This window comes from Pseudophryne corroboree, chromosome 2 (genome assembly GCF_028390025.1).
Source record: "Pseudophryne corroboree isolate aPseCor3 chromosome 2, aPseCor3.hap2, whole genome shotgun sequence".
NCBI classification, from domain to species: domain Eukaryota; kingdom Metazoa; phylum Chordata; class Amphibia; order Anura; family Myobatrachidae; genus Pseudophryne; species Pseudophryne corroboree.
Genome location: NC_086445.1, coordinates 960877028 through 960899566, shown reverse-complemented (window position 1 = coordinate 960899566; position 22539 = coordinate 960877028). Strand labels below are relative to the sequence as shown.

The 22539-nt window shown below is 47.3% G+C and overlaps 1 long non-coding RNA gene across 2 annotated transcripts in view; it reads left to right on the top strand.

Moving 5' to 3' along the window:
• The window catches only part of LOC134987235 (uncharacterized), a 149034-nt gene that overhangs the window by 102378 nt on the left and 24117 nt on the right, over nucleotides 1-22539 (top strand). The window contains exon 3 of one of the 2 annotated variants that reach the window (XR_010192942.1): nucleotides 13188-13284. The exons of the other annotated variant lie outside the window; for it this stretch is intronic. This is a non-coding gene — a long non-coding RNA (uncharacterized LOC134987235). The remainder of the gene's footprint in view (nucleotides 1-13187; nucleotides 13285-22539) is intronic. 2 annotated transcript variants of the gene reach the window in all.

Below are 22539 nucleotides of genomic sequence, written 5' to 3'. Positions count from 1 at the left end.
CTACTAGGGTTCTTCCTGGGCGGCTGCCCGGGGTGCCTCGGCTTTACAACTCTGCCGAGCGGCTACTTGATCTGGTTCGAACACTTTTGCTAAGTTCTACAAGTTCGATACTTTGGCCTCTGAGGACCTTCAGTTTGGTCAATCAGTTCTGCAGGATCCTCAGCACTCTCCCACCCGGTTTGGGAGCTTTGGTACATCCCCATGGTACTAAATGGTACCCAGTATCCTCTAGGACGTAAGAGAAAATAGGATTTTAATTACCCACCAGTAAATCCTTTTTCCGTAGTCCATAGAGGATACTGGGCACCGCCCGGTGCTTCGTTCTTCCTGCATTGTTACTTGGTTAAGTATTGTTGGTTCAGCTATTGCTGTTCCCGGTTTAAAGTTGGGTTAACATAGCTTTCCCCTGGTTTGTGTGTGCTTGTTCGGAATCTCACCACTATCCTTTATATCCTTCTCTCAAAGTATGTCCGTCTCCTCGGGCACAGTTTCCTAGACTGAGTCTGGTAGGAGGGTCACAGAGGGAGGAGCCTGCCCACACTATAACATTTTTTAAAGTGCCCATGGCTCCTAGTGGACCCATCTATACCTTATGGTACTAAATGGAACCCCAGTATCCTCTGTGCACTACGAGAAAATAATTTACTGGTAGATAATTAAAATCCTATTTTTTTTAATTACTTCACCCTGATAACATTTGAGGTTTTTGACTACTTGCCTGGGGTGGTCGCATCAGATGCAACCAGTTGGAAACGCCCACTGGGTGGCTGCTGGAAGGTAATCTTCCAGCAGTTGCCAATCTCTGAGGGACCTCCCGAACTCTCTGCACCCATGGAACCTGCTGGTCGCAGTGATTAGCCAGAGAGGAGCAACCACTAGGGAAATGTAATCAAAGTAGCGCACTGCCCCAGTATCTGGGTTCCGGTATGAATGGTCGACCATGTTATGGTCGACAGTCATTAGGTCGACCACTATTGGTCGACATTGACATGGTCGACATGGACACATGGTCGACACATGAAATGTCGACACATGAAAAGGTCGACATGAGTCTTTTAACTTTTTCTGGTGTCGTTTTTTGCGTAAAGTGACTGGGAACCCCAATTAGTGCACCGCGTCCCCTCGCATGGCTCGCTTCGCTCGCCATGCTTCGGGCATGGTGCCTTCGCTTCGCTCGGCACAGATTACCGTTCCAATCGTAGTCCACGTGGATCGTAAAGTATAGAAAAGTTCCCCAAAAGAAAAAAAAGTTAAAAAAACCATGTCGCCATTTTCATGTGTTGACCTTTCATGTGTCGACCATTTTCATGTGTCGACCATGTTCCATGTTGACCATGTCAATGTCGACCAATAGTGGTCGACCTAATGACTGTCGACCATAACATGGTCGACCATGTGAACGGATACCCAGTATCTGTTATCTGTTAATATAACCAAACAGGATCCAGTCAGTATCCCGGCGGTCGAGATCCTTTAAGTCAAAATACCGACGCCGGAATCTCGACCCCACTCAGAATGCCGACATTGGGTCACAAGCTGGGTGCCGGAATCTTGACCCTCTGGATCCAGAACGATCATGTGCCAGGATGCAGGACATGTAAGCTGTGCGTAGGGGGGTGTAGGTTAGGTTTAGGTTGCGGGGGGAGGGTTAGGCAGCGGGGAAGGGGGGTTTGGTTTAGGCTGCAGGGAGGGGGATTAGGTTTAGGCACACCCGGGGAGGGTTAGGGTCAGTGGCGTAAGTTCGTCACAGTCGCCCGGAGGCAAGATAAGTATTGGTGCCCCCCTATTTCCCTATTTCCTATATTAAGATAAATATATGTATGTATATGTGCGTGTATATATGTGTGTGTGTGATTGTGTGTATGTGTGTGTGTGTGTGTGTGTGTGTGTGTATATGGAGTGTCCTGAAAAAAAATGTATATACTGTATTTATACATTTAATTGTCTTTTAAATCACACATTTCTTAGCAGTCATACCCAGGATTAGAACCCATGACCTGTTACACTTACAGCAGACACTTTGCTGATGGTGTTATTTGCTCCTGTAGAGGAAGCATGAGAATTCTAACTATATGAAGTTACTTGTAATTGTCAGAGAAGTAGCTTCATATAGTTAGAATTCTCATATTTCCTATACAGGAGCAAACAGCTTCATCAGTAAGGTGCCGCATCCAGTGTAATAGGTTGTGGTTTCTAATCCTGGGTATGACACTTGTAAAATGTGTATATTCAGTATAATAAAGTGGGTGTGATTTGTAAGGTGCAGGGACCAGTGAGGAAGTCGGCCACTGAAAAGACAGCGGCAGCTATCATTTAACTTAATTCAATGGTGTCACAGAATGGGAGGAGAGGTGCCCCCCTTCAGAGCAGGAGCCCGGCGGCAGATGACTCCGTTGCCTCCCAGAGTTCTGCCTCTGGTTAGGGTTAAGCTGCAGGGGCAGGGTGTGTGTGTGTGTGTGTGTGTGGGAGGGGGGGCTATGGTAGTGATTAGGTTTAGGCACCCCCGGGGAGGGTTAGGCTTAGGCTGCTGCAAGGGAGGGTTAGGGGCCATTGGTCAGGAATCTCAATAGTGAGATGCCTGTATTCTGACTACCGGCATCCTGCACGCCGGCAATTAAATCCCAAACATATGAATTAGATAACACAATAACAGGAAGGAAAACATAAGTGTATATGTATGTATGGTCTGTCCTTCAACAGTCAGCATGCTACATGACCCAGCAAAAAAAGAATCTGGCCAAGTGCGTGTGCAGTGCTACAAATGGCAGTAAATAGTTAAACAATTCTGGAGGAGGCACTGTTACTGTATATCTCAACCTGGACATGATACCATTAAATGGTTAATTTTGAGATTCATTTATTGGCTTTTTGGTCAGATGTATCCATCTTCACATGCTATATTTTGTTTCCACTCGGCTGCACTGATACAGGCTTCGGATGGGAATAGCACCAGATAGAAACCACAGGAGGATGTTTTGGCTAGAATGAAGCCTGTCGTCTGATTTCCAAAAGAGTCGAGATGAAACAGTGTGTGATCACTTAATCTTGTTAAATGTAGCACAAAATTCTAAGTGTATTAGACCATGTATTTAAATGATAATAAACCCTACAGTGGGAAGTGATAGAAAAGTACAATTTTCTCTTTCAGCTCCCAGGACACTGCATGGATATAGATATATGCATTGAGATAACAGATGTACCTTTCAGAGAGAGGGGTTTTAAAAATGCAAATATACAATTTATATGGGTCTGTGTTTTAACTGAATCACATTAATATGAAATTTGGTAATTTTCTAATGGTTAATAAGGTTCAAAAAATGTATTTGATTGTTATGAATGATTAGTGTATGTAAGTGTGTGTAATTCATAGGGGGCAAAAACAGAATTAAAGGCAACATATAGCTGTAAAATACAATGATTTATTAACTTAGAGGACTGGGTATAACTACAGTAGGTCATGTGACCCTCCAACATCTTGGAGTTCACAATCGGAAAAGAGGCGTGGCTGGTGCACACTGGGGGTGTGCCTGTGTAGTGGTTTGGCCACACCCACTCTGGTGGAACTGATCAAGAGACCCTTTTAAACCTCATAATTGCAATCTATGTTATCTCATTAGGTGGTTTATACTAGAGATGAACCCTACCGAACATCACGCCCAGAGCCCAGATGCGAGTCCAGCTTGGGTTTTCCCACCTGACTCAGAAACCAGAATGATGCAAAACGTCATCAACCCGCTGTCGGATTCTCGCGGGTTTTGGATTCCATATAAGGAGCCGTGCATCGCCGTCATTTTCACTCCAGTTCTGAAGAGTGTAGCGAGAGGACGTGTCTCTCTTATCAGTGACTGTCTGTGCGGGAAAGTGGTGTGGCGACCTGATCTGTCTTATGTGTGTCATTCCAGTGCTGTGTTGTGCTGCATCAGTCTAGTGATGGTGTCATCTGCTGCCATATGTCCAGTGCTGCTGTATAAGTCCAGTACAGTTGTACTGCATCAGTCTAGTGGTGGTGTCTTGTGCTGCATCAGTCCAGTCACAGTGGTGGTGTCCTCTGCTGCCATATGTCCAGTGCTGCTGTATAAATCCAGTCCAGTGGTGCTGTGTTGTGCTGCATCAGTCCAGTCACAGTGGTGGTGTCCTCTGCTGCCATATGTCCAGTGCTGCTGTATAAATCCAGTCCATTGCAGTGGTGCTGTGTTGTCCTGCATCAGTCCAGTGGTGGTGTCCCTGTTCTGCTGTATAAGTCCAGTGGTACTGCTTTATATGTCCAGTGATACTGCCATATATGTCCAGTGAAACTGCTGTATATGTCCAGTGATACTGCCGTATAAGTCCAGTGATACTGCCGTATAAATCCTGTCCAGTGGTACTGCCGTATAAGTCCACTGATACTGCCATATATGTCCAGTGGTACTGCCATATAAATCCAGTGGTACTGCCGTATAAATCCAGTCCAGTGGTACTGCCATATATGTCCAGTGATACTGCTGTATATGTTCAGTGGTACTGCTGTATTAATCCAGTGATACTGTCGTATATGTCCAGTGGTACTGCTATATAATTCCAGTGATCCTGCCGTATATGTCCAGTGGTACTGCCGTATATATCCAGTGGTAATGCCGTATAAATCCAGTCCAGTGGTACTGCCATATAGTCCAGTGATACTGCCGTATATGTCCAGTAGTACTGCCATATAATTCCAGTGATACTGCTGTATATGTCCAGTGGTACTGCCGTATAAATCCAGTGGTACTGCCATGTAAATTCAGTCCAGTGATACTGCCGTAAATGTCCAGTGATACTGCCATATATGCCCAATGGTACTGCCGTATAAGTCCAGTGATACTGCCGTATAAATCTAGTCCAGTGGTTTTGCCGTATAAATCCAGTGGTACTGCCATATAAATCCAGTCCAGTGGTACTGCCGTATAAGTCCAGTGGTACTGCCGTATAAGTCCAGTGGTACTGCCGTATAAATCCAGCCCAGTGGTACTGCCATATAATTCCAGTGATAACAAAAATAGGAAATGAATAAATGCGCTGCTAGGTACACTGCAGCCAACTTCACAATAAAGGAACCTTCACAAAAATTCCACAAGAAATAGGAAGTACAAAGGAAGTTGAGAAGTCGGCGCAAATACCAATAGAAAGCCTTACATGACATGTCCTTATATATTCCAGATGTAGTGAGTCCTGTGTTCTAAAGTCCCGTGGTCCGTACAACCTTTGATCCCGTAGTTAATTTCTTTATCTTAACAAAGAAAGACAGATCATGGTGCAGATCCACTTTTTAAGGGACTAAGAATTTATTTACACAGGAAAACTCACAATTTATACAAATAAAACAAGCATATCACCACTCAGGGTAAATGGAAAGGGGTGCTGGCGTGACTGGTAATCAAAGTTACCTTCCCAGATGGTCCAAGGGCTCTGCTTGTGGTTCCGGATACCACAAAACAGAGTAAGGGTAATTTGAAGTCCAGCGTCAGGTCACCCACGATCAAAAGAAACACCAACTGCTCAACGCGTTTCAGACGCTGCGGTCCTTCCTCAGGAGCATAATGGTGTACAACAATGAGGCAGATATTTAAACCTAAACCTAATTACACAATAATGTCCATGTGTGCAGACTTTTCCCGCCCGAAATGCCGGACGGACGTCCACGACCGGAAGTCCCGTTGACCGGAAGCGGAAGTTGAGATGCGTTCCACCGCCGATGCGCGGAAGTTCGCTATGCGTTCCAAATACGGGTGCTCACAGATGGGAAATCCAGAATATAAACTTCCACACTTCAAAGTCGGATATTTGTAGTCCATATAGATCCAAGTCCAATTATTTTTACATGTAACCAAAAACACAAAATATGCATATAAAAAATTTAATATAATAAAATAAAAAATATATAGAATAAAAATATTGAATAAAATATATCATAAAAATTAAGGGGAAAATAGCAGCAGAAACATAATAGAATTAAAGAAACCATTTTAATTGGTCTTTTATTAGTAAATATAACTCACACCATAAAGAAATCGAATCAGTTTTCAGAAAGAATTGGAAACTTCTTAAACAGGATCCAATTATTGGTTCAAAACTTCCTGCTAACCCCACTTTTATATATAGGCGTGCTCCATCTCTAAAAGATAAACTTGTTAATAGTGCCATAGATGAAGTCAAAAGGACGAGCATTAGAACCATTGGATTCCACAGATGTGGTCTTTGTACTATATGTAAATTAGTTAAAGGACCCAGCAAAATTAAAGAGTTCTGCGTCAAGGGAAAATCTTACTCAATTAAAGAGTTTTTGACCTGCAACTCTAAAAACGTGGTATATGGTCTTGAATGTATTTGCGGCCTAGTTTATGTAGGGAAGACTAGCAGAAACCTAAAAGTACTGGCGGAACATACGTATAATATTAGAAAAGGGTTGGAAAGTCATACTGTGTCCGCACATTTTAAGAAGGTTCATAATTGTAATCCTGCTGCTATTAAGGCCTTTTGGGCTATAGAAGGAGATCACTTCATCAAGGAAAAATAAAGATATTGAAAGTAGACTGGCAAAATCCGAAATGAAGTGGATCTTTATGTTAAAAACTCTGGCCCTCATTCCGAGTTGTTCGCTCGCAAGCTGCTTTTAGCAGCATTGCACATGCTAAGCTGCCGCCTACTGGGAGTGAATCTTAGCTTAGCAAAATTGCGAACGAAAGATTCTCTAAATTGCTATTAGATATTACTTTGCAGTTTCTGAGTAGCTCGAGACTTACTCTGCCACTGCGATCAGTTCAGTCAGTTTCGTTCCTGGTTTGACGTCACAAACACACCCAGCGTTCGCCCAGACACTCCCCCGTTTCTCCAGCCATTCCCGCGTTTTCCCCAGAAACGGCAGCGTTTTTTCACACACTCCCATAAAACGGCCAGTTTCCGCCCAGAAACACCCACTTACTGTCAATCACATTACGATCACCAGAACAAAGAAAAAACCTCGTAATGCAGTGAGTAAAATACCAAACTTCTTAGCAAATTAACTTGGCGCAGTCGCAGTGCGAACATTGCGCATGCGCAATTAGCGGAAAATCGCTGCGATGCGAAGAAAATTACCGAGCGAACAACTCGGAATGACCACCTCTGACTCCAGAAGGTCTAAATGGGGAATTCGAATTAAAATGATTTCTTTAATTCTATTATGTTTCTGCTGCTATTTTCCCCTTAATTTTTATGATATATTTTTATTCAATATTTTTATTCTATATTTTTTATTTTATTATATTAAATTTTTTATATGCATATTTTGTGTTTTTGGTTACATGTGAAAATAATTGGACTTGGATCTATATGGACTACAAATATCCGACTTTGAAGTGTGGAACTTTATATTCTGGATTTCCCGTCTGTGAGCACCCGTATTTGGAACGCATAGCGAACTTCCGGGCATCGGCGGTGGAACGCATCTCAACTTCCGCTTCCGGTCAACGGGACTTCCGGTCGCGGACGTCCGTCCGGCGTTTCGGGGTGGGAAAAGTCTGCACACATGGACATTATTGTGTAATTAGGTTTAGGTTTAAATATCTGCCTCATTGTTGTACACCATTATGCTCCTGAGGAAGGACCGCAGCATCCGAAACGCGTTGAGCAGTTGGTGTTTCTTTTGATCGTGGGTGACCTGACGCTGGACTTCAAATTACCCTTACTCTGTTTTGTGGTATCCGGAACCACCAGCAGAGCCCTTGGACCATCTGGGAGGGTAACTTTGATTACCAGTCACGCCAGCACCCCTTTCCATTTACACTGAGTGGTGATATGCTTGTTTTATTTGTATAAATTGTGAGTTTTCCTGTGTAAATAAATTCTTGGTCCCTTAAAAAGTTGATCTGCACCATGATCTGTCTTTCTTTGTTAAGATAAGGAAATTAACTACGGGATCAAAGGTTGTACGGACCACGGGACTTTAGAACACAGGACTCACTACATCTGGAATATATAAGGACATTTCATGTAAGGCTTTCTATTGGTATTTGCGCCGACTTCTCAACTTCCTTTGTACTTCATATAATTCCAGTGATAGTGCCGTATATGTCCAGTGGTACTGCCATATAAATCCAGTGGTACTGCCGTATAAATCCAGTCCAGTGGTACTGCCGTATATGTCCAGTGATACTGCCGTATATGTCCAGTGGTACTGCCATATAATTCCAGTGATATCGCCGTATATGTCCAGATGTACTGGCATATAAATCCAGTGGTACTGCCATATAAATCCAGTGGTACTGCTGTATAAGTCCAGTGATAATGCCGTATATGTTCAGTGGTACTGCTGTATAAGGCCATTGGTACTGCCATATAAATTTAGTCCAGTGGTACTGCCGTATAAATCCAGACCAGCGGTATTGCCATATAAGTCCAGTGATACTGCCGTATATGTCCAGTGGTACTGCCATAAGTCCAGTGATACTGCCGTATAAATCCAGTCCAGTGGTACTGCCATATAAGTCCAGTGATACTGCCGTATAAATCTAGCCCAGTGGTACTACCGTATAAGTCCAGTCCAGTGGTACTGCTGTATAAATCCAGTCCAGTGGTACTGCTATATAAGCTCAGTGGTGCTGTCCTGTGCTGTTTATTATTTACTCCAAATAAAGGGGTTATTAATATTTAATCCACATAATTTTTACAGGGTTTGCCCTGTGTATTGTAGAGGTACACTCTCCTGTGCTGCATTTTGTTATATAACTCCAGCAAAATAATGGAGAACAAAAATTTGGAGGATAAAATAGGGAAAGATCAACAACCACTTCCTCCAACTGCAGCTGCTGGGAGTCGATCGCCATCCCAGAGGGGAAGTCAGAAGACCATTTGTACTACTTCAACTAAGCAAATGACTGGCCAACAGTCCTTTGCGAGGAAGATGAAATATGACAGCAGTCATCATTTTGCAAAGCGGATAACTGAGGCCTTGACAGCTATACTGGTATTAGACGTGCGTCCAGTATACGCCATTAGTGCAGTGGGACTGCAGTGCCACTCCTAGATGGGCCAGGTGTTTGTGCCGCACACCAGTGGCGTGCGGTGAGGTCAGAGGCTGGTGAGGCACTACAGCCATAATGTCCGCCGAATCCTGCCGATGACCCCTACCGCCACCAAGCCAATGCCCGCTACTGCCACTGAGCCGATGCCTGCTGCCACCGCCAATGGCTTACAAACTCGCCCACCATCAACTGACCCAGCCCTCTGCCACTAATTTGCACCTCAGTCCGATGCCGCCAATGCCCGCTGCCTGCCTGCTCATCATACTTGTGATATATTGTACATTTTTATAGAAAAAAAAAAAAATTAGTGTTTGGGAAGGGAGAGGGAGGAGGACATGAATACAATTTTGTTGTCCAGGGCTTCCATTAACTTAATGGAGAAGGGTCTGAATGGGTTAAAAAATGTAAAAAAAAAAAAAAATGTGTGAGGTCCCCCTTCCTAAGTATAACCAGCCTCGGGCTCTTTGAGCCGGTCCTGGTTGTTTAAATACTCGGAAAAAATTGGACAGGGGTTCCCCGTATTTAGACAACCAGCACCGGGCTCTTAGACCGGTCCTGGTTCCAAAAATGTGGGGGACAAAAGATGTAGGGGTCCCCCGTATTTTTAAAACCAGCACCGGGCTCCACTAGCCAGGGACATAATGCCACAGCCGGGGGACACATTTATGTAGGTCCCTGCGGCCGTGGCATTACCCCCCCCAACTAGTCACCAATGGCCGGGGTTCCCTGGAGGACTGGGGACCCCTTAAATCAAGAGGTCCCCCCCCTCCAGGCACCCAAGGGCCAGGGGTGAAGCCCGAGGCTGTCCCCAGCACCCCTGGGCGGTGGGTGCCGGGCTGATAGCCATAAGTGTGTATAAAAAAGAATATTGTTTTTTGTTGTGGAACTACAAGGCCCAGCAAGCCTCCCCCGCTTGCTGGTACTTGGAGAACCTCAAGTGCCAGCATGCGGGGAAATAACGGGCCCGCTGGTACCTGTAGTTCTACAACAAAAAAATACCCAAATAAAAACACAACACACACACCGTGAAAGTAAAAATTTATTAAAACACACTTACACACTCACACATACTTACCTACATCCCACGCCGGTTACGTCCACTTGTCCAGTAGAATCCAATAGGGCCGGTACCTGTAAAAATGAAAATTATACTTACAAACAAAGTAATCCACAGGAGGAGAGAGAGAAATTAATGAATATTATACACTCGCTGACGCGGGAGGACGTTAGCACAGACAGGGGAGAGTGCTGCTGCTAACTGGGATGATGGAGCAGGCTCCCCCAATAGTTGTGAGCCTAGTAGCTGTACCCCTAGTAGCTTTGCCCCCTGTAGCAGTGCCCTGAGTAGTTGTGACCCCTGTAGTTGTGCCCCCAGTCGCTGTGCCCCCTGTAGCTTTGCCCCTTGTGGCTGTGCCCCCTGTAGTTGTGATCCCTGTAGCTGTGCCCATTGTAGCTGTGCCCCTTGTAGCAGTGCCCCCAGTCGCTGTGCCCCCAGTCGCTGTGCCCCTTGTAGCTTTGCCCCCTATAGCTGTGCCCCCTAGCTGTGCCCCCAGTCGCTGTGCCCCCAGTCGCTGTGCCCCCTGTAGCTTTGACCCCTGTAATTGTGCCCCCAGTTGCTGTGCCCCTTGTAGTTGTGCCCCCCAGTTGCTGTGCCCCTTGTAGTTGAGCCCCCCAGTTGCTGTGCCCCTTGTAGTTGAGCCCCCCAGTTGCTGTGCCCCTTGTAGTTGTGCCCCCCAGTTGCTGTGCCCCTTGTAGTTGTGCCCCCAGTTGCTGTGCCCCTTGTAGTTGTGCCCCCTGTAGCTTTGCCCCTTGTGGCTGTGCCCCCAGTAGTTGTGACCCCTGTAGCTGTGCCCGTTGTAGCTGTGCCCCTTGTAGCAGTGCCCCTTGTAGCTTTGCCCCCAGTCGCTGTGGCCCCTGTAGCTGTGCCCCCAGTCGCTGTGCCCCCAGTAGTTGTGACCCCAGTCGCTGTGCCCTTGTAGCTTTGCCCCCAATAGCTGTGCCCCCTAGCTGTGCCCCCAGTCGCTGTGCCCCCTGTAGCTTTGCCCCCAGTAGCTGTGACCCCTGTAATTGTGCCCCCAGTTGCTGTGCCCCTTGTAGTTGTGCCCCCCAGTTGCTGTTCCCCTTGTAGTTGAGCCCCCCAGTTGCTGTGCCCCTTGTAGTTGAGCCCCCCAGTTGCTGTGCCCCTTGTAGTCGTGCCCATTGTAGTTGTGCCCCCAGTTGCTGTGCCCATTGTAGTTGTGCCCCCAGTTGCTGTGCCCCTTGTAGTTGTGCCCCCCAGTTGCTGTGCCCCTTATAGTTGTGCCCCTTATAGTTGTGCCCCTTTTGCTCTGCCCCTGTTGCTGTGCCCCTTATAGTTGTGCCCCTGTTGCTGTGCCCCTTGTTGTTGTGCCCCCCAGTTGCTGTGCCCCTGTTGCTGTGCCCCTGTTGTTGTGCCCCTTGTTATTGTGCCCCTTGTTGCTGTGCCCCAGTTGTTGTGCCCCTTGTAGTTGTGCCCCCCAGTTGCTGTGCCCCTTGTAGTTGTGCCCCTTGTAGTTGTGCCCCCAGTTGCTGTGCCCCCAGTTGCTGTGCCCCTTGTAGTTGTGCCCCCAGGTGGTGTGCCCCTTATAGTTGTGCCCCTTTTGCTGTGCCCCTTATAGTTGTACCCCTGTTGCTGTGCCCCTTGTTGTTGTGCCCCCCAGTTGCTGTGCCCCTGTTGTTGTGCCCCTTGTTGTTGTGCCCCTTGTTGCTGTGCCCCCCAGTTGCTGTGCCCCTGTTGCTGTGCCCCATGTTGTTGTGCCCCCCAGTTGCTGGGCCCCTTGTTGTTGTGCCCCCCAGTTGCTGTGCCCCTTGTTGTTGTGCCCCCAAGTTGCGGTGCCCCTGTTGCTGTGCCCCTTGTTGTTGTGCCCCTGTTGCTGCCCCCAACACAAACACATAAAAAAAAAACCACACACACATACTTACCGCTCCTTCAGCGCTGAACTCCGTCTCCGTCCGCCGGCTCGTCTCTGCTGTACTATGGGAGAGACGTCATGACTCATGACGTCTCTCCCATAGTAGCGGTGCTGGCTGCAGTGGGCGCCCACACAGCCCACGGCGCCTGCTGCAGCCGGGAAGGGGGTGATTGGACAGCGGATCCAGCACTGGATCCGCTGGGCCAATCACATCTGGGGCACTGACAGGGGCGTGCATTCATTGCACGCCCCTGTCATTGCGGCACCAGTATAGGTGCCGCTTCCCCATGCATTTTCAATGGGCTTTCACAGCCCATTGCTGCGCCCCGCCCCCTGCCCGCCCCCCGCTGCCCGGACTTTTAGTGTTAGCAGCGGGAGGCACCTCTCCCGCTGCCTCCCACCCTCACAAGCAGCCACAGGGGGGGGGAATTATTAAAATAATAAAAAAAAGATATTTATAACAGACTGTGTTATAAATATCTTCTTTTTATTATTTTAACCATTATGACAGGGGGAGGCACTGCCTCCCCTGACTGCACGTCCCTGCCGCACACTTGTGTCGCTTAGCTTAGTCATACAGCCACCTCATTGCACCTCTTTTTCTTCTTTGCATCATGTGCTGTTTGGGGACTAGGTTTTTTTTTAGTGCCATCCTGTCTGCCATTGCAGTGCCACTCCTAGATGGGCCAGGTGTTTGTGCCACACACTTGTGTCGCTTAGCTTAGTCATACAGCTACCTCGGTGCAACTTTTAGGTCTAGAATAGACTGGAAATGAGTGGAAATGAATATTATTGAGGTTAATAACACCGTAGAAGCAAAATTACCCCCAAATTCTGTGATTTTAGCTATTTTTATGTTTTTTTTAAAAATCATTCGGATCCAAAACCAAAACCCGAAAAGTGCCCGCCGCACATCTCTAGTTTATACATAGGGACCATAGAAGTGGAGATAATAGAAACCAACATCACTACAGTGTAGAATCTAGCCCTCAAGTCAGTCCTGAAAGTGGACCTGTGATCTACTCACAGTGGCGGCAGCTAGGTCCATCTTAATGAATAGGCACACTGGGCAGCTTTGTATTATTAGCAAGAGTGACAGCAGTAGGTATCTGCTGTGCATATTAATGCCAAGTGCACACGCCTGTTCATGTGACCACTGATTTATTTTTTTAGCACTAAAGCAAAATATACTGTATAATAGATGATGTGCTAAACGTAGATGTACTTGTTTCCATAGGAAACACTGAAACATGAGAAATTACTTACAATCATGTTTGCAAACACACCTGTGAACAGTGAAAACTGGAAGAGAATCTGATCTACACCAGGGAAAGGTGAGTATGTTTTTTTTTTTTTTTACAGGGAGTGTGGATTCTACTGGACAAGTCGACGTCATCTACACCAGGGATAGGTGAGGATGTGTAAGTGTGCGATTGTTTGTATTAAACTTATACTTTAACGTTGTGTGTGTCATGTTTTTGTTTTAATTTTTCTTTAAAAGGACGAGTATAGGTACGGGCGGGCCCTTAATGTCCCTCATGTTAGTACTTGTGATTCTCCAAGTACCAGCATGCGGGGGAGGCTTGCTATGACCTTTAGTCCTCCTTGTAAAAAACAATATTATATTCCAAACAAAATGCTACCAACTCGGCACCTACAGCCCAGGGGTGCCCCAGGCTTCAGGAAATCACGATTCACTCAGACACGGGAGCATAGTAATTTCCGTAATTTCATTTTTAAAAACCCACCCGTGTCTGATCGATTACAGTACATCTGTGTTTAATCTCGGACAATCACACACAGAGCTTAGTAAATGTACGCCTTATAGGCCCTACACAATGGCCGATATCACTCAAAGATATGGACGATCTCGTTCATTAAGGAACGAGATAACGGCCCTCATTCTGAGTTGTTCGCTCGCTAGCAGATTTTAGCAGCATTGCACACGCTAGGCCGCCGCCCTCTGGGAGTGTATCTTAGCATAGCAGAATTGCGAACGAAAGATTAGCAGAATTGCGAATAATTTTTTTTTAGCAGTTTCTGAGTAGCTCCAGACTTACTCCTACACTGCGATCAGCTCAGCCCATTTCGTTCCTGGTTTGACGTCACAAACACGCCCTGCGTTCGGCCAACCACTCCCCCGTTTCTCCAGACACTCCCGCGTTTTATCCTGGCACGCCTGCGTTTTTCTGCACACTCCCAGAAAACGGTCAGTTTCCACCAAGAAACACCCACTTCCTGTCAATCACACTCCGATCACTTCAACGATGAAAATTCTTTGTTCGGACGTGAGTAAATCGACTAAGTTTTGTGCTAAAATACTGCGTACCATGCGCATGCGCATTTTTGCCTTAATCGCTCTGTTGCAAAAATCGTCAACGAGCAAACAACTCGGAATGAACCCCAACGTTCATATCTTTGAATGTGGAGGCACCAGCGATGAACGATGCACAGCCCCGCGCTCGTTCATCGCTGGTGCCCCGTCGGATGTGCATGCAGGCCAATATGGACGATCTCGTCCATATTTGCCTGCGCTGCTATGGAGCTGTGTGACGGGGGGAGTGAAGTAACTTCACTCCCCCCGTCACTGCCCCATCCCCCGCCGCCGGGTCGCCTGTCGGCAGTATCCGCCATCGGGTAGCTCGGCAGCGGATCTTTAAATGTGTAGGGTCCTTTAGTCTCTGATTTGTGTGCATAGGCCAGAAAACATTCCCAGTCATTAACTATGTGTTGTGCTGTCAGAGTAGTTTTGTAGAAGTCCAGTGATATCATCAATGCTGAACCACTGTGTCTAGTTACAGCCTGATCATATATTACAAACAGTAATATATGGGTACAGGGTGTATGGTGCACACAGACACATGGGTCCAGTAGGGCCCACACCGCACATTCTGTATATACTGCTGCACCTGTGTATAATGCCCACATGTACCCCTTGGTTGGGTTTGGTATGATTTACCGGCGGCCGTGATGCCGGACTTCAATATACCGACAGCGGCATCCCGGCCGTCAGTATGCCGGCAGTGTGGCGAGCACAAAGAATCCCTCTGCGGGCTCGTGGACACCCAAGAGTGGGATTAGCCCTGTTGCGCAGGTATTCCGGCTGCCGGCATTGCCAGCTGTCTGGATTTTGGCGTTGGTATCCTGAACGCCTCCTTAGCCATTTACCTCACTGCACGCCCCTGCTCTCCAGGTTTCCGCATTGGCAGCGGCAACAGAAAAATCACTGGGAAAATGGCTACAATACCATTTTCATGGAGACCTACACATGTGCAATAGATTCTGCCACAGCCCAGACTCAACTCCTTGTTGCCGCCAGAGCCTGGATGGAGAATGCACTTGGGCTCCCTTCTCTCTTAATACACCCATGATTACGGAATATTCCATATTAACTGAAATAAAAGGTAGAGAGAAGAAGATAAAAGCATACATATACACATTTACATTTTCTTTTTCTTTGTCTGGAAAAAATATATAAATTCATTCAGGTATACCAAGTTATTATTATTATTATTACTAATATTATCTTCTATTTATAGTTGCAACAAAAATGTATAGAGGGTCATGCTGGCTAAATATAGAAAACATTTCACAGTAAGTCCTTAAGTACTATATAGTATGCAATGGAATTCTATAGCGTAAGTACCAACATTATATCATATTACGAGGCCCATTTGTCAACGAGTTTTAGCTATGTTGTTGCATATGGTAAATGATGCTCTAGTCCATGGGTCTTCAACCTGCGGCCCTCCAGCTGCTGTGGAACTACACATCCCAGCATGCTCTGCCTCAGTTTTAGCATACCTTAATAGCAAAACTGTGGCAGGGCATGCTGGAATGTGTAGTTCCACAGCAGCTGGAGGGCCGCAGGTTGAAGACCCATGCTCTAGTCAATCAGCTCCTGTCATGACAGTTGGAAGCTGATTGGGATTTATCACTATTTATCACATGCAACGCGTTTTAAATAGCTAAAACTCATTGACAAATGGACCCTTATACTGTATATCAACAAAATCTCCCACCAAAGACTGTGTAGGGCAAATTACTGGGGCATGGGATGGGCACCTGCTGAAACTAGTGGGCACGTACAGTGGTAATTCGTGGGAGGGAATCAATTCAGCCAATGTATGGGCAACAGACAGAGTCGCTGAAGAGAAGACAGAGACAAGGGAGAGCACTGGTAACACATGCAGTGTGCTAGGGAAAAATAAGAGAGAGGATGTCCCTGACTGTAATAGTTTCCATACACTTGTGAGATGTCTGGTACAATCCTACGATTTCGACCGCATCTGTGCGATAAATCGCAGGATTGTATACACATCTTATGTACCATGCGACGTAATGGGAAGGGTGGTATTCAGTATGCCGGCTGTTGGGATCCCGGCGCTTAGTATACCAGTGCCGGAATCCCGACATACCGACAACTGTTCTCCCTCTTGGGGGTCCGCGACCCCCCTGGAAGGAGAACAAATAGCGTGGCGCGCCACCGTGCCCACAGCGAGCCCGCAAGGGGCTCATTTGCTCTCGCCCATCTGCCGTTGGTCGGGATCCCAGCGCCGGTATGCTGGGCGCCGCGACCCCGGCATAACATACTACACTCACTGGGAAAGATAAAAGGTGGAGGATTTTTCCCATGTAACCAACATTTTTATAAATTTTAATAATCACAAAGGGAGAAGATACAAATTATTTTAAGTTTCTCTAACGTCCTAGTGGATGCTGGGGACTCCGTAAGGACCATGGGGAATAGCGGCTCCGCAGGAGACTGGGCACAGCTAAGAAAGAATTAGGACTACCTGGTGTGCACTGGCTCCTCCCACTATGACCCTCCTCCAGACTTCAGTTAGAATCCTGTGCCCGGCCGAGCTGGATGCACACTAGGGGCTCTCCTGAGCTCTTAAAAGAAAGTATATGTTAGGTTTTTTATTTTACAGTGAGATCTGCTGGCAACAGACTCACTGCAGCGAGGGACTAAGGGGAGAAGAAGCGAACCTACCTAACTGGTGGTAGCTTGGGCTTCTTAGGCTACTGGACACCATTAGCTCCAGAGGGATCAACCGCATGGAACCGGCCATTGGTGTTCGGTCCCGGAGCCGCGCCGCCGGCCCCCTTACAGAGCCAGAAGCAAGAAGAAATCCGGAAAATCGGCGGCAGAAGACATCAGTCTTCACCAAGGTAGCGCACAGCACTGCAGCTGTGCGCCATTGCTCCTCATACACACTTCACACTCCGGTCACTGAGGGTGCAGGGCGCTGGGGGGGGGTGCCCTGAGAAGCAATAAATACACCTTGGCTGGCAAATATATCACAATATATAGCCCCAGAGGCTATATATGTGATAAGTACCCCTGCCAGAATCCATAAAAAAGCGGGAGAAAAGTCTGCGAAAAAGGGGCGGAGCTATCTCCCTCAACACACTGGCGCCATTTTCTCTTCACAGTGTAGCTGGAAGACAGCTCCCCAGGCTCTCCCCTGTAGTTTTCAGGCTCAAAGGGTTAAAAAGAGAGGGGGGGGGGGGGGCACTAAATTTAGGTGCAATATTGTTTATACAAGCAGCTATTGGGGGAAAAATCATACTCTCTCTCTGTCTCCCCAAAGGACTTTGTGGGGTCCTGTCCTCAGTCAGAGCATTCCCTGTGTGTGTGCTGTGTGTCGGTACGGCTGTGTCGATATGTGGGATGAGGAAGGTTACGTGGAGGTGGAGCAGAGGCCGATAAATGGGATGTCGTCCCCTGTGGGGCCGACACCAGAGTGGATGGATAGGTGGAAGGTATTAAACGACAATATCAACTCCTTACAAGGCTGGATGACGTAAAAAACAGCTGTGGGACAGCCGGCTTCTCAGCCCGCGCCTGCCCAGATGTCTCAAAGGCCATCAGGGGCTCAAAAAAGCGCCCGTTACCTCAGATGGCAGACACAGATGTCGACACGGAGTCTGACTCCAGTGTCGACGAGATTGAGACATATACACAATCCACTAGGAACATCCGTTACATGATCTCGGCAATAAAAAATGTGTTACGCATTTCTGACATGAACCCAAGTACCACATAAAAGGGGTTTTATTTTTGGGGAGAAAAAGCAGCCAGTGTTTTGTTCCCCCATCAGATGAATGAATGAAGAGTGTAAAGTAGCGTGGGTTCCCCCAATAAGAAACTGGTAATTTCTAAAAAGTTACTGATGGCGTACCCTTTCCCGCCAGAGGATAGGTGACCTATCCTCTGGCGGGAAAGGGAGATATCCCTTAGGGTGGATAAGGCGCTCACACGTTTGTCAAAAAAGGTGGCACTGCCGTCTTAGGGTACGGCCACCTTGAAGGAGCCTGCTGATAAAAAGCAGGAGACTATCCTGAAGTCTGTATATACACACTCAGGTTATATACTGAGACCTGCAATCGCCTCAGCATAAATAGTGCTGCTGCAGCGTGGTCTGATACCCTGTCAGATAATATTAATACTCTAAGACAGGGAAAATAGTTTGCTAACATGTCTTATATATAAAGGATGCACAGAGGGATATTTGCCGGCTGGCATCCAGAATTAATGCAATGTCCATTCTGCCAGGAGGGTATTAGAAACCAGGCAGTGGACAGGTGATGCTGCCTATAAAAGGCACATGGAGACAGGTGCGGTAGGGGCGCGTCTTGGGAACTTCAGGGACCAGTGGGTTTGCCCACAGGTGGATCCCTAGGTTCTGCAAATAGTATCACAGGGATACAGGCTGGAGTTCGAGGCGACTCCCCCTCGCCGTTACCTCACCTCAGCCTTGCCTGCTGCCCTCGGAGAAAGGTAGTACTGGAGGCAATTCACAAGCTGCACTTCCAGCAGGTGAAATCTAGGTACCCCTCCTTCAACAAGGCCGGGGTTACTATTCCAAAATGTTGTGGTACCGAAACCAGACGGTTCGGTGAGACCCATTCTAAAATTGAAAGCCTTGAACACTTATATACGAAGGTTCAAGTTCGAAATGGAATCGCTCAGGGCGATTATTGCAAGCCTGGAGGGTATCACTGGACATCAAGGATGATTACCTGCATGTCCCTATTTACCCTTTTCACCAGGAGTACCTCAAAATTGTGGTACAGGATTGTCATTACCAATTCCAGACGTTGCCGTTGGTCTGTCCCCGGCACCGAGGTATTTACCAAGGTAATGGCCGAAATAATTATCCCGTACTTGGACGATCTCCTTATAAAGGCGAGGTCCAGGGAGCAGATGTTCGGCGGAGTAGCACTATCTCGGGAAGTGCTACAACAGCACGGCGGAATTCTGAATATTCCAAAGTCGCAGCTGGTTCCTACGACGCGTCTACTGTTCCTGAGTATGGTTCTGGACACAGAACAGGATAAAAAGGTTTTCCCCCGGAGGAGAAGTCCAAGGAGTTGTCGTCTCTAGACAGAGACCTCCTAATACGTATACAGGTGTCGGTGCATCAATGCACGCGAGCCCTGGGAAGGATGGTAGCTTTTTATGAAGAAATTCCATTCGCCATGTCCCATTCAAGGATTTTCCAGTGGGATCTGTTGGACATGTGGTCCGGGTCGCATCTTCAGATGCATCGGCGGATAACCCTGTCTCCAAGGGCCAGGGTGTCGTTGTTGTGGTGGCTGCAGAGTGCTCATCTTCTAGGGGGCCGCAGATTCGGCATACAGGACTGGGTCCTGGTGACCACGGATGCCAGCCTTCGAGGCTGGGGGGCAGTCACACAGGGAAGAAACTTCCAAGGCTATGGAAAAGTCAGGAGACTTCCCTACACATAAATATTCTGGAACTAAGGGCCATTTACAATGCCCTAAGTCAGGCTAGACCCCTGCTTCAACACCGGCCGGTGCTGATCCAGTCAGACAACATCACGGCGGTCGCTCATGTACACGACAGGGCGGCACAAGAAGCAGGATGGCGATGGCAGAAGCCACAAGGATTCTCCGATGGGCGGAAAATCATGTGTTAGCACTGTCAGCAGTGTTCATTCCCGGAGTGGACAACTGAGAAGCAGACTTTCTCAGAAGACACGACCTCCACCCGGGAGAGTGGGGACTTCATACAGAAGTCTTCCAAATGATTGTACACCGTTGGGAAAGGCCACAGGTGGACATGATGGCGTCCCGCCTCAACTAAAAGTTACAAAGATATTGCGCCAGGTCAAGGACCCTCAGGCGATAGCTGTGGACGCTCTGGTAACACCGTGGGTGTACCAGTCGGTGTATGTGTTCCCTTCTCTGCCTCTCTTACCCAGGGTAATGAGAATAATAAGAAGGAGAGGAGTAGGAACTATACTCATTGTTCCGGGTTGGCCAAGAAGAGCTTGGTAACCAGAACTCCAAGAAATGATCTCAGAGGACCCATTGCCTCTGCCGCTCAGACAGGACCTGCTGCAGCAGGGGGCCTGTCTGTTTCAAGACGTACCGCGGCTGCGTTGACGACATGGCGGTTGAACGCCGGATCCTGAAGGAAAAGGGAATTCCGGAGGAAGTTATCCCTACGCTATTTAAAGCTAGGAAAGAAGTGAACGCTAACCATTATCACCGCATATGGCGGAAATATGTTGCGTACTGTGAGGCCAGGAAGGCCCCAAAGGAGAAATTTCAGCTAGGTCGATTTCTGCACTTCCTACAGTCAGAGGTGACTATGGGCCTACAATTGGGTTCCATTAAAGTCCAGATTTCGGCTCTATCGATTTTCTTCCATAATGGAACTGGCTTCACTGCCTGAAGTTCAGACATTTGTCAAGGGAGTGCTGCATATTCAGCCTCCTTTTGTGCCTCCAGTGGCACCGTGGGACCTCAACGTGGTGTTGGGTTTCCTAAAGTCACATTGGTTTGAGCCACTCAAAACCGTGAAATTAAAATATCTCACGTGGAAAGTGGTCATGCTTTTGGCCTTGGCTTCGGCAAGGCGGGTGGCAAAATTGGCGGCTTTGTCATGCAAAAGCCCCTATTGGATTTTCCATATGGATAGGGCAGAATTGAGGACTAGTCCCCAGTTTCTTCCTAAGGTGGTATCAGCTTTTCACTTGAACCAACCTATCGTGGTGCCTGCGGCTACTAGGGACTTGGAGGACTCCAAGTTACTGGACGTAGTCAGGGCCTTGAAAATTTATGTTTCCAGGACGGCTGGAGTCAGGAAGACTGACTCGCTGTTTATCCTGTATGCACCAAACAAGATGGGTGCTCCTGCTTCAAAGCAGACTATTGCTCGCTGGATTTGTAGCACAATTTAGCTTGCGCATTCTGTGGCTGGCCTGCCGCAGCCTAAATCTGTAAAAGCCCATTCCACGAGGAAAGTGGGCTCTTCTTGGGCGGCTGCCCGAGTGGTCTCGGCTTTACAACTTTGCCGAGCTGCTACTTGGTCAGGGGCAAACACTAGAGATGAGCGGGTTCGGTTTCTCTGAAACCGAACCCGCACGAACTTCATGTTTTTTTCACGGGTCCGAGCAGACTCGGATCCTCCCGCCTTGCTCGGTTAACCCGAGCGCGCCCGAACGTCATCATGACGCTGTCGGATTCTCGCGAGACTCGGATTCTATATAAGGAGCCGCGCGTCGCCGCCATTTTCACACGTGCATTGAGATTGATAGGGAGAGGACGTGGCTGGCGTCCTCTCCATTAGAAATTAGATTAGAAGAGAGAGAGAGATTGTGCAGAGTCAGACAGAGTTTACCACAGTGACCAGTGCAGTTGTTGTTAGTTAACTTTTATTTATTTTAATATATATCCGTTCTCTGCTATATCCGTTCTCTGCCTGAAAAAAAACGATACACAGCAGCAGCCAGTCACACAGTGTGACTCAGTCTGTGTGCACTCAGCTCAGCCCAGTGTGCTGCACATCAATGTATAAAAGGCAAAGCTTATAATAATTGTGGGGGAGACTGGGGAGCACTGCAGGTTGTTATAGCAGGAGCCCCCAGGAGTACATAATATTATATTAATTTAAAATTAAACAGTGCACACTTTTGCTGCAGGAGTGCCACTGCCAGTGTGACTAGTGGTGACCAGTGCCTGACCACCAGTATAGTAGTATATTGTTGTATGTATTGTATACTATCTCTTTATCAACCAGTCTATATTAGCAGCAGACACAGTACAGTGCGGTAGTTCACGGCTGTGGCTACCTCTGTGTCGGCAGTCGGAACTCGGCAGGCAGTCCGTCCATCCATAATTGTATTACAATATATACCACCTAACCGTGGTATTTTTTTTTCTTTCTTTATACCGTCATAGTGTCATACTAGTTGTTACGAGTATACTACTATCTCTTTATCAACCAGTGTACAGTGCGGTAGTTCACGGCTGTGGCTACCTCTGTGTCGGCAGTCGGCAGGCAGTCCGTCCATCCATAATTGTATTATTATTATAATATATACCACCTAACCGTGGTTTTTTTTCCATTCTTTATACCGTCGTCATAGTGTCATACTAGTTGTTACGAGTATACTACTATCTCTTTATCAACCAGTGTACAGTGCGGTAGTTCACGGCTGTGGCTACCTCTGTGTCGGCAGTCGGCAGGCAGTCCGTCCATCCATAATTGTATTATTATTATAATATATACCACCTAACCGTGTTTTTTTTTTCATTCTTTATACCGTCAT